The sequence below is a fragment of the Meriones unguiculatus genome, chromosome 7 (assembly GCF_030254825.1).
Source record: "Meriones unguiculatus strain TT.TT164.6M chromosome 7, Bangor_MerUng_6.1, whole genome shotgun sequence".
Taxonomy (NCBI): domain Eukaryota; kingdom Metazoa; phylum Chordata; class Mammalia; order Rodentia; family Muridae; genus Meriones; species Meriones unguiculatus.
In genome coordinates this window covers 88,591,330-88,604,275 of record NC_083355.1, presented here as the reverse complement: position 1 = coordinate 88,604,275, position 12,946 = coordinate 88,591,330, and positions in this window count along the sequence as shown.

Sequence of the window (12,946 nt, the reverse complement as noted above, 5' to 3'; positions counted from 1 at the left end):
CAAAAAATGCCAAGCCTCAGCTATACTCCATGACCCCTTCATGCCTTCAAATCCAGTGTTACCTGAGTTGACTGTTACACTACCAAGTTCGGTTGCCAGCATGAGTTGAAACCTCCACTCCTGGGCTGTGGCTTCCGTGTTCTGATTGAGAGGAAACACTTTCCAGAAGAGTCTGCCTTGGGTGAGGTTCCCCCTATCTCTCTCTTTCTCTCTCTGTCTCTCTCTCTCCATGTTTGTACTGATTATTTGGGAATTTCACCTAATGCACCACAATCACACACTTCCCGTTCCTCCCAGGTATGCCACCCACCACTCTTATTAAGCCTATGCCCCCCCCCAACAAAAAAAAAGAAAGAAGAGGAAAAATAACCCCTACAAGTCCAATTTGTGTTGCCCATATACTCACTGGAGGATGGTCAAACTCCCAGTGGACAGATCCTTAAGGAAAATGGAGTCCTTCCTTATCCTTATCCCCTGCCAGAAGCCATCTGTTTTGGAGAGCGACACTTCAGCATCCATATCAAAATGTTAAAGAGTTCTCTTTGACTGCTTCCTGCCTAGTCTGTTACTTTTGGGGGGTGGGGGGTGGGATGAAGATTGATGGAGGAGGAGGTTGTCACAGGGTCCTTCTATGACTCTCAACTGTGAGTCTGCAGTCATTCGTACCACTTAAAAAGTAACTTCCTCGCTCTTTACAATCAGCTGGAGCATGGATCACGGACTTCATATAGCTTCTGGTGACATGAAGGGCCATGGATGTCTACATGGCCCCCACTGGCAGTACAGATCACAGACATTGGCAGAGCCCTCTGCTGCAGCACAGGCCATAGACACCATTGTGGTCCTTGGTGGCAGCACAGGCCACAGACAGCAACATGGACTCTTGTGGCTACATGACCTGCGGACATCAACATGGCTTCAGGTGGCATCATAGACCGTGGACATTGGTCTAGCCCTTGGTGGTAACAGAGGCTATGGACATCAACACAGGCCCTGGCTGCAAAATGACCCATAGGCATTAACATAGCAGGATAGGCCACTCACATCGACATGGTCCCTGGTGGCTGCACAGTCTATGGGTGTCAAAATCAACATGGATTTAGGCAGCAGCACAGACCAGGCGATGTTGGTCTCCTAACCGCAGTTCATTATTCATTAGCTGTTCCTTCAAAGCAAAGGTTTCTGGTCTCTGTTTAATTAGAGTTAATTCTTCAGCCCCAGCTGACCAGATCCAGAATCTTAATTCAAAATATCAAATGACCCTAATAGTCTTTGAGGAACTCTCAAACTTCCTTGTGAAACTTCACAAGCCAAGCCTCTACTATCTGAGTTTCTCTCAACACTCTTACTCTCCAGGCTCCCATTGAACAGCCCACTGAGCTTTGAACACTCAAAATCTTTTCGAGTCCAAAGTCTCAAAGTCTTTCCACAGTCCTCCCAAATATTGTCAGATTTGTTACAAAAATACCCCGCTACTAGTAGCTACTGCTACTAATGTCTGTCTTTTTTATTGCTGTGATAAAACACCAAGACCCAAAACAACTAGACGAGGAAAGGGTTTATTTAAGTTACCCTTCCAGGCAACAGCCATCACTGAGGGAAGTCAAGGCAGGAACTGATATGGAGGCCATGGGGGAAGTTCTGCTTACTAGCTTGCTGACTCAGTAAGAAAATATAAAGAGAGAGATATAGACGAAGGCTTTCAACATCTTTGTATGAGTTTACACAGGTGTTAGTGGTAGTTTGAAAATTGTGTTGCAGTTTCTCTCTTAACTAAGCTAGCACTCAAATAATTGAGACTACTTTATTTGATACGCTTTATGGCACATGAACTGCACAGTATTAATCTTTTGTTTTTGTTTTCAAGACAGGATTTCTCTGTGTAGTCCTTGGATGTCCTGGACTCACTTTGTAGACCAGGCTGGCCTCGAGCTTACAGAAATCCACCTGCCTCTGCCTCGCTGAGTGCTGGGATTACAGGTGTGTGCCACTGGCCTGGCTAGTACTAATCTATCTTAACTCTCTGAGCTGGTCTGCCCCCTCTCCCCACCCAGTGTAAATCTCTGAGATATTTGCTTTTATGGCTTTCTCTGCTACAGCTGCTCCTCCTGATGGCTCCTGGACTTCTCCTCAGGGATCAATCCCCACTTCTCTTTCTCTTCGTCTCCCCTGGCTGACAGGAAGTCCAGCCCTATTCTCTCCCTTGCTCAGTCATTGGCAAGTTTCTTCACTGACATATCAGGGAACAATTGGGGAGCAAGGTTTAGACAGGAGATTCTCAGAACAAGGATATGGGACCCACAGAAATCAACATTTGAATCTTTACACACTACACGATAACATTATGCCTATCCAGAGGTATATGGACACACACAAATATGCACACACACACACACACACACACACACAGTAAAAAAGGAAGCTATAGAAGTTTTTAAAATAGAAAATATTTGTTAAAACAGCTTATGAAAACAGAAAGATATTATGGATCTAAAAAGCATGAGGACCACAATGAATTTTTTTCTAGAGACAACACTTGCCAGTATTGCTCTACCTACTCTTTACTGCAACATTGATTTATAAGGTATATATGTGTGGAAAATCTTTTCATTGTATTTTTTCCAAGATGCTGGCATGGAATACATCAGTTAAAGACATTGATACATTTTTCCTTTGAGCGCACATGGGACTATTTCTATTTATGATGCAGTCATTGGTTGTGTTCTATATTGTCTTTGGAGCTCTCTGTCCTAAAAATAGTCTCAACACAAAGCACCAATATAAAACTTAGCAGGATTTCACAGGGAAGAGACTAGGACAGTTTACATAGCAGTACAATATCTACTCAAGAAATGCTTTTACCAAATTTCCCCATAACATCATTCTGCTCTGGACCACTTGTGACATCCTGTTCTCATCTCCATTGAGACTTAGTAGGATTCTTGATGGGTCTTATCTTTTCTGCTTCTGGATCTTTATTTGCTCATAACCAGCACTCTCTCAGATCTCCCCTTATATCAAAGTTCATTAGTACATAGACTCACTCAGCTTCTTCTTTGGCTCCTACATACTAGCAAAACCGTAGCACAGATCATCTGAAAACAAGCTTGTTTCTACTTTATACCACACTGAGGAAAATGCTATTTTACATACTGAATTCAAATGGGAATAACTATCTTTGGGAAACTGAACTACTTACTTTCTAAGCCTTCTCATGTGGAAGCAGGATATAATGACAGTACCAAGATCATGAAATGAGTTTAATTATGAAAACCTCTTAGAACAATGACCAACACAAAGAAAACAGATGATAGCCACCAACTGTTATTAATACAAAACAGAGAAGGGATATTAGTAGCAACAGTTCTTATCTAACTACATGGTCAGGTCGCATTTAATAACAGTGTTCAGCAGACAAGAAACAAATATATGTGGAACGTTTATCTAGATGATCTTCAATGTCATTTTTCCTCCTGGAAAGAGCAAACTTCAGTGGGAGTCGACCAAATGAGTGGACTTCAATTGAACTCTCAGATCTGTCATTTATAAACCTTACACAAATTACCTTACATAACTTGAATCTTGGGTACTTCATTTGCAGGTTGGAAATTTGTGATGGAGTGTGTTAGTTAATCAAAGCGGGTGATATGAAGAATCCAGAGATAAAGAACGAGTAACAAAGAAGTGTTTGCTATTATTGATTAGTATAAGAAACATGGTCTGCTCTCAGATGCTTGATGGCTTCAGGTAATGCAGTATTTTTCTTCTTTTTGAGTTTGTTTTCTTCCTTTTGAACCTTAAATAATGTTTACACTGTTAGAAGTCCAATTAGAATGCAGAAAGTGAGTGGACAGAGTGTTTCGGAAACCGGCTGGATGATGCTTATGTGCTGCCCATTAGATTGTGAACAAGGACCAGGTTTTGAGATGGCCACTTGTAGGCTGTGGCCACTTCCAATTGAAAGCATGGTCTGGCAAGCGTTGGTGAGTCATCACTTTTACCACCAGGGGGCATGCCAAAACCATGCAACACTACTGACCTCTCTTTTTTTTAATTCTTTATTAATTACACTTTATTCACTTTGTATCCCCTCTGTGGTTCCCTCCCTCCTCCCGTCCCAATCCCTCCCTTCCTCCATCCTTTGCATGCATGCCCCTCCCCAAGTCCACTGATAGGGGAGGACTTCTTTTCCTTCCTTCTGATCCTAGTCAATTAGGAGTGGCTGCATTGTCTTCTTCTGTGGCCTGGCAATGCTGCTTCCCCCTCAGGGGGAGGTAATTAAAGAGCAGGACAATCATTTCATGTCAGAGACAGTCACTGTTCCTATTACAATGAAGCCCACTTGGATACTGAGCTGCTATCCCAGAAGCAGAAAGATGCACACGGTATATACTCACTCATATAGACATATAATATAGGATAAACCTACTAAAATCTGTACACCTAAAGAAACTAATCAAGAGGGAGGACTCTTGCTAAAATGCTCAATTCCTATACAGAAAGGCAAAGAGGGTGGACATCAGAAGAAGGAGAAAAGAAGGAACAAGTCAAGAACCTGACATAGAGGACCTCTGAAAGGCTCTGCCCTGCAGACTATCAATGCAGATGCTGAGACTTATGGGCAACCTTTGGGAAGAGTGCAGGGAATCTTATGAAAGAAGTGGGAAACAGTAAGATCTGGAGAGGACAGGAACTCCACAAGGAGAGCAACAGAACCAAAAAATCTGAGCACAGGGGTCTTTTCTGAGACTGATACTCCAACTATGCACGGAGATAACCTAAGACCCCAGCACAGATGTAGCCCATGGCAGCTCAGTATCTAAGAGGGTTTCACTACTGACCTCTTAGGGTGAAACCAGTAAAGTCCAGATTTTAGCACTTTACAGGGCCCCAGAAAGGGTTTCTTTTTTTTTTCTTCTTTAATTTATTTATTGTTTTATTAATTACAGTTTATTCACTTTGTATCCCAGCTGTAGCCCCCTCCCTCTGCCCCTCTCAATCTTACCCCTCCCATTTCTCCTCCCATGCCCCTTCCCCATTCCACTGCGAGGGGAGGTCCTCCTCCCCTTCAATCTGATCTTAATCTATCAGGTCTCATCAGGACTTGCTGCATTGTCTTCCTCTGTGGACTGGTAAGGCTGCACCCTACTCAGGGGGAGGTGATCAAAGAGCCAGCCATGGAGTTCATGTCATAGACAGTCCCTGTTTCCATAACTAGGGAACCCACTTGGACACTGAGCTGGCACAGGTTACATCTGTGGAGGGGTTCTAGGTTATCTGCATGAATGTTCCTTGGTTGGAGTATCAGTCTCAGAAAGGACCCCTGTGCCCAATTATTTTCTCTTCTTGTGGAGCCCCTGTTCCCTCCAGATCATTTTATCTCTCCCTTCTTTCATAAGATTCCCTGCACTCTGCCCAGCGTTTGGCTATGAGTCTCAGCCTCTGCTTTGATACCCTGTTGGGTAGAGTCTTTCAGAGGCCCTCTATGGTAGGCTCCTGTCCTGTTCCCTGTTTTCTCCCTCCTCCAGTGTCCATCCCATTTGGCTTTCTGAATGAGGATTGAGCATCTTACCCAGATCCTCCTTCTTGCTTACCTTCTTTAGATGTACAGATTTTAGTATGTTTATCCTATATGATATGTCTAATATCCACTTCTAAGTGAGTATATACAGTATGTGTCTTTCTGCTTCTGGGATACCTCACTCAGGATGATCTTTTCTAGTTCCCACCATTTGCCTGCAAATTTCATGATTTCCTTGTTTTTAATTGCTGAGTAGTATTCCATTGTGTAAAAATGTACCACAATTTTTGTATCCATTCCTCAACTGAGGGACATGTGGGTTGTTTCAAGCTTCTGGTTTTTACGAATAAAGCTGCTACAAACATGGTTGACCAAATATCCAGGTTGTATACTTGAGCATGTTTTGGATATATGCCTAAGAATGATATAGCTTCCTGAAGAGAACACCAACAGCACAGGCTTTAAGATCAACAATCAATAAATGGGACCTCATGAAACTGAAAAACTTCTGTAAAGCAAAGGACACTGTACAAAATGATAGCCTACAGATTGGGAAAGGATCTTCACTAACCTTGTATCTGACAGGGCTAATATCCATAATATATAAAAAAACTCAAGTTAAACAGCAACAAATCAAGTAATCCAATTAAAAATTAGGGTACAGAGATAAACAGAGAATTCTCAATAGAGGAATATCAAATGGCAGAGAAACACTTAAAGAAATGCTCAATATCCTTAGCTACCAGGGAAATGAAAATCAAAATGACCCTGAGATTTCATCTTTCACCCATCAGAATGACTAAGATAAAAAACTGAAGTGATAACACATGCTGGAGAGGATGTGGAGAAAGAGGAACCCTTCTCCATTGCTGGTGGGAATGTAAACTTGTACAACCACTTTGGAAATTAATCTGATGCTTTCTCACACAATTAGGAATAGTGCTACCTTAAGATCCAGAAAGGGTTTTAAATCAGGAATCTTCACTTTGTTTCTCTGTACTGTCTCTTTAGACACTGATTGCAGAAGCTTATGACTGTGTGTTAATTGCTTTGGCTCCTTCAGCCATCATATCCTGTTTCGGTAGAGCTGCCTTATTAGAGTATGCTTAATGCTTTCATCCCAGCAGAGCCACATAATACCTGAATAACAAAAAAGAGACTAAGAGTTCCCAGAAGGCCTTTCCAATTTGCTATAAACTGTTTATGTCTGATCAAGACATTATTCTTCCTTGAGCTATTTCTTTTTTCATGCTTGCCCAACTTTTTCCTGTTCTATAACAGACAGAAGGAAGGGATGAGAAGACATCATCACAGGGTGGATTTCCCCCTTGAAATATTAAGTTTTTGGCACCTGAAAACATCTGTTGCAGAATGGACTCTACTGCCTGGAAGCAAGCTTGACTGGGGTCTATAATCTCTGGAACATAGAACTGCAACACTATGGTGGAGACCATTTTTGCTCTGCAGCACATTGTAGTGCATTTCTCTAGAAATGCGAAATACCCTGAACTACAATCCTGTCTTCGCAAAACAAAAACCAGATGAACTAAAAGTAAGACACTCAAACACACCTTGATATGCACAATCTTGTGTGGAGTAGACTTTATGTATTTTCAGTGTTATCAACTAATGCATGTGGAAATTAAGTTCAAGTTCAGTGTTTTTGCTTACAACTACTTTTTTTTTATGATACACTGCTGCAATGTGCTTATATATACCTGCATGCTGGGGACTAGGTTTCTGAGAGGCACAACTGTTATAGTGAGAAACATAGGAATGAAAAGAATTCATCTCAATGTAATTAAAATGGGGATGACTCCAATAATGGTCTCTACTTGTGAGAATTCAGCAAAGCAGCTGCTGATGGAAGCAATTTTTTCAGCATGAGGTGATGGGCCACAGGTCTGCAGAAGTGTACAAGATGCTTTATTGGCGATAACAGAACACAGATCCTAGTTTGAATAAAATCTTAGGAGATCACTAGTCAGACATATCTGGGTTCCTGTCATGATCAAATCCCAACAGAAGAATGAGTTTATTTGGCCATACAGTTCCAGAGGGATAAGAGGCCATCATGGTGATGAGGCATGGCAACAAGTGGCAGGCATGGAAGGAAGCTGAGAGCTCACATTTTGAGGTGTAAGTGTGAAGCAAAGAGAGAAATTTAGAAATGGTATGAGGTTTGTAATCTCAAATCCCACTTCCAGTGACATAATTTTTCATCTCATACTTTCAGCAAGGCTGAACTTCCCAAACTTCCCTAAACAGTGTCACCAACTGGGAACCACCTGTTCATGTGCCTAAAACTATAGAAGACATTTTTCATCAAAACCATAGATGGAAAGGTTAAATTAATGAAATAACTAATTACCAAGTGACTACTATGAACCAAACACCTTCACATTTGAAATAACCAATGTTAGAAACAGGTCCCTGTCCATGCAAGTATTATAATCTCATATTACATGCCAGTAAGTTATTGTTTATGTTAGAGAAATGATGAGTGCCCTAAGTGAGAAAAATGATGGAATTTGAGAGTATAAAGGGGAAGCAGGTTACACTTTTTAAAAGGGAGCTGAAGGCTGGCCTCATTGAAACGGTATTTGAACAAACATGTAAAAGTAAGGCAGTTAAGAAATTAAGGTCTGGTATCTGGGGAAAACTGGTTCTAAGCAGGGAGAACAATCGGCATAAAGATCCCCAAGGTAGTGATATATATATATATATATATATATATATATATATATATCTTTTAAAATCTCAATTGTTTGATTTTACCAATAAAGACTCAGGAGCCAGATGCTGGGGTGAAAGACTGCTATCTCAGAGAGGCAGAAAAAGCACCCAGCTGACCTTCCTTCTCAGCTGATGTTCCAAAAGAAGGAAGAGCTCCTTCCTCACAATGTCTTAAAAAGTAAACCCCTCAAAAGAAATGTCCCTCCCTTCTACTTCCTGTGTGTCTCTCTATTTGTCCTCTTCTCCCTCTTTGCTATGTTTTTTTTTTTCTATGTTCACTTCTTGTTAACTGGTTGCTTGATTTGCCTCTTGACTTATGGTTGACTTTCTTTAATTCTGTTTATAATATTCAAGCAGGAAGCTCTTAGATTAAAAGTGTGTGCTAGGGCTAAGACATTCCACAGCTAGAAACAGGTTTTTCCAGTAGAACAACACAATCTCAGAGTTCACAGTGTGGTCAAGTATTCTGCAACATAGGGATGCAACAAGAGTAATGAGACAAATAAGGCTGGATACAAAAATTCTGGAAGAAAGGAGAGATGAAATCAGAGGGAAAGCAAGGCAAGAAGAAACAAAGATCTCACTGGGCACTTGAAAGTGTAAGTGCTATTTTTTTACACTCTTTTTTAAATTTTGGTTTCTTAATGCTTCTACCTTCCCTCACTATCCCTTATCTCACATAATACCTCACAATACCCCAAAACTAAGTAGGAGAGAAAGAAGTTTAGTGGAGAGAGTGGTCAGTGTTCTCTTTGGCTACTTCTTGCTTGTTTAGGGTCTTCAGGTTCTTTGGGGGGAAATACTAATCTCAGTGTTCAGGATATCTAGCAGTCCAGCAAACAGCAGCAGCAGCCTTCCTCCTTTTCTGCATCCCTTGAAGTGTTGTCTCTCTCTCTCTGATCATACTCTCTGAAGCCTTTCATGGTTCTCATATTTATACCCTCTCAGAGTCCTCAGAGTTAAACTATTTCCAGCTGGTGAAGGCCATGCACCTCTCTGAGTCATGGAGGCAATTATCAGCTGTGGTTAAAGTAAGGCAGTCCCATAAGTCACACTTGGAATTAAAACAGAAACATGTTTATATAACATAACTGAGTTTTTAAAGAAACCAAAACTTCTATTACATAAAGGCCTCAAACTTGTTTCTGAAAGGAACAATGAAATACTGGGGATTTTGAAAAAAAAAAAAAAAAAAAAGCATGACATGAACTATCATACATTATATATGCCTCTCTGGCAGCTGGAATGAGGCATGCACTTGACTTGGGCCAAGGCCTCATTCAGGTTATCTTGCAAATCACATCTACAGTAGATGAAATAAGGTGATGTGGCTAGGGCCACTAAAGAAGTAAGGTACCAGGCCAACTATGGGCTCAGCTAGAGAGACATGTTTTTAACAATCTTGTGATGATGGAATCCCAGAAACCCTTCCCAATCCCCTCTAGGGACTGCCGATATCCATGCTTCAGGATGTGCTTACTCTAAGCTTGTCATTCCAAAGTGTTAAGTTCCATGTGATATCCCTTGGTCCTTTTGGAAACAGGCAGAAGCCTTAATAACAACTCATTTTCTTTGTCTCATTTGAGCTGTGTTGTTGTTTTCCTAAGAAGAAAATAAACAAATTTTAAACTAGTATACCCAAATTGCTTTACAGGACTGATATGAATGAGGCACCAGCATAGGAGAATTCATTAAAATTAGTCATCAAACATTTATTAAACCTTGCCTTTAATTAAAGACTTTTCTAGAAGGAAGGAATTCAGCAGAATTTTCCCTTGTTTTTGTGTTGCTTGTATAAGTGCTTTCATATGATATGCATTAGTAGGAGTAAACTGCCCATGAGGGAGTAGTTTACATCTGAAGAATAGGAAGGTTGTATAAATTTGAATTCTCTGGAATGTATTTGTGAAGTTGTAAAAATTCATGGAATACTGAAGGTATGTTGTCTACTCTAGTACGAACTATGTACTGAGTGGGAGACAATGGCAGAAAGATCAAAGTCATCGTACATTACCTACTAAGGAAATCAGAGGGAACACTAGGCAAAAGGAAGATAATTCTATAAGCATTTTTAAACAATAAGGTAACTTTCAGCAGGGTGAAAAATAGACTTGAGAATCTCACATTCTCTTCCTTCTTTTCTTGTATCTCTGTACTTGGGAGGCTAATTCAGTAACCATAACAGGAAGACCTCAGAGGCAACTGAGAAAGGCAGACAGAAGAAAAAGTTTCCCATGGAAGCATGAGAAATGTTACTCTCATCTGCACTCTGTGACTGTGCCACACAAACTAGAGCATAAGACTCACCCAGCAGGCAAATGGCACAGGCGTTGGCTGTTTCCTAACCTGACATTGTACTTTGTGTGCCAGGTTCTTTAAGATAGGGAACATCTTTTCTTAACAGTAGCACTACAGCCTTACAATAATATGCAAAACAGCATGCTGCTTTTAGATTAAATGATGGAGAGTAAACGTTTTTAAATGACTGGAGGTGGTAAAGTATTTACATTGACAGTCCAATGAGAGTAAGATGTTTATAGCATCAATAGAATAATCTCTCATAGCTTTCAAATATTTTAAAAATGATTCTTCATCCCTCAAGTAGACTCATAGAGTACCTGTTCCAGAACACATTTTTTTTTCCTTAGCTGATTTTATTAGCTAGTTGATGTATGCCAGATTGTGTTCCAAGAAGACAGTGGTCAAAACTCATAACGTGGGAGATACTGGCATTTGTATTAGTCTAACATTGACTGGAATCTTGATTCAACATCTTAAATCCCAATTGCATGCCAGCTTTCCAGAACCAAAGTGCTGAAGCCCCAGTTCTGGTCCTATGAAGAAATGTGTTAAAATGCATGGATTGCTTTTGCCTGTTGGAGTCTTTTATTAATGACAACCTGCACTAAATGGCTCCAAAGGGCTCCTTGTTACTTAACTTCTTTGGATCTGTGTCTTATAGTATGTTTATGCTGCACTATATGGCTAAAATGTTCTTATAAGTGAATACATACCATGTGTGTCTTTCTGTGTCTGGGTTACTTCACTCAGGATAATCTTTTGTAGTTCCACCCATTTGCCTGCAAATTTCATTGTTTTTTATTTATTTTTGTTTTTTATTTTTAATATTTCTTTGTTTTTTTTTTTTTTCAATGCAGTTTATTCAGGAACCTTGAACAATCATCTGACCCTGGGGAAAGCCAGCCCACAGCTTAAATAGCCTCTGGGTAGCCAACCCCAGCGTGCCACGTGGGCAATGCAGATAGGTCCACATACATGAAAGCAAGCCAGATCCTCAGCCTTAGCCAAATGTGGAGTTGTTCGTGACAGAGAGCACTCACCATCGGGAAGGTGGAAGGCGGAAACCAGCTCCATCTTTAAGGCACGGCATTACGCAGCTCTCTACAGTTCTTGTCTGATGTTTTAGACGCATCAGACAAGAGTAGAGGTCTGATCTCTGATATTAGAAATAAATTGGGACTTTGTACTGATGTTCATTTAGGTGTCATCCACCCAAAGAGCATCAGACCTGTCCCATACCTTTTTCTCAGAGGCGGGACCTGGGGCATCAACCCGCATGCAATCAGACATGCTCTTCTCTGGGTCCAAAGCTGCTGACCCTGAGTGCAGTGCTTAGCCTCGCATCCTGAGCATAACATTTTAGCTTTTTATGGTAGCCAACCATGCTTGGGGAGACTGTCCTGCTCCAATGGCTGTAAAGGCCTGAATGATCATGGCTGCATCACACTGTTGTGAGACTCTAATCTTGCATATATACCACATGCAAACCAAGGAGACCAACACCAGAAGGCCTGCTAACGCTCCCATGCCCGCCCATTCCTTCAGATGATTCATGGCTGCAGCAATCCATGATGATAATCCTGTGGCTAGTCCTGCGTCCACTCTGGTAGAATTTACCGTGACATTGGCCACTCTCAGCTGCTCCATCGTAGTATCGAATTCTCCAGTCCAATTACCTAAAATATAGCTAGACAATTGTTTAGACAGATTTGCAGCACAGGGAAAATTCTCATGTTGTATGCTAGTGACTCAAAGTCCAGCATACTTTCATTGACAGCCAAGTTGAGCGATTTGCCATAGGGTATCAATTTGCTCCTGCACGAGGTCAATCCTCTGATTGAACACCATCAAGCCTCCTTTTAGTTGAGCATTAATTCCTTTTTGTACATCTAAGGCATGAGCTACATTGGCTAAAAGATTATTCAGGGTCTGAGCAGTCTGCACAGTATGACTCCTGGCTAATGCCCTGGTGGTAGCTCCAACAGCCGCCAATGAGATGGCAGTAACAATGGCGGCTGTAATTCCAAGATCCCTTTTCTGTCTGAAGAGAGTCATAGCGTGAGGGGCATCAACGGGCACAGGCACCCAGCGAGGCATGCGAGTAACTGGCTAGTAAATTTACTAGCATTCCAGCATTGGGCAAAAAAGCAAGTATCATTACCACAATTACTTGGCTCTATCTGGCTAATAATGAATAAAAATGGGGGATATAAACAAACAGGTGTGGGCTTATAGGAAATATTATGAGAAGCCTTAACCCCCTCATTGGAACATCCTGCATCAGTTCTAGAACTAGCAGTGGTGGTGTCCGAGGTCTGAGTAGGTTCAGGAGACCATTGCCCCCAGGGGCGAGACATGCTCCATGTAAATTGACTAACTCCATGTTTT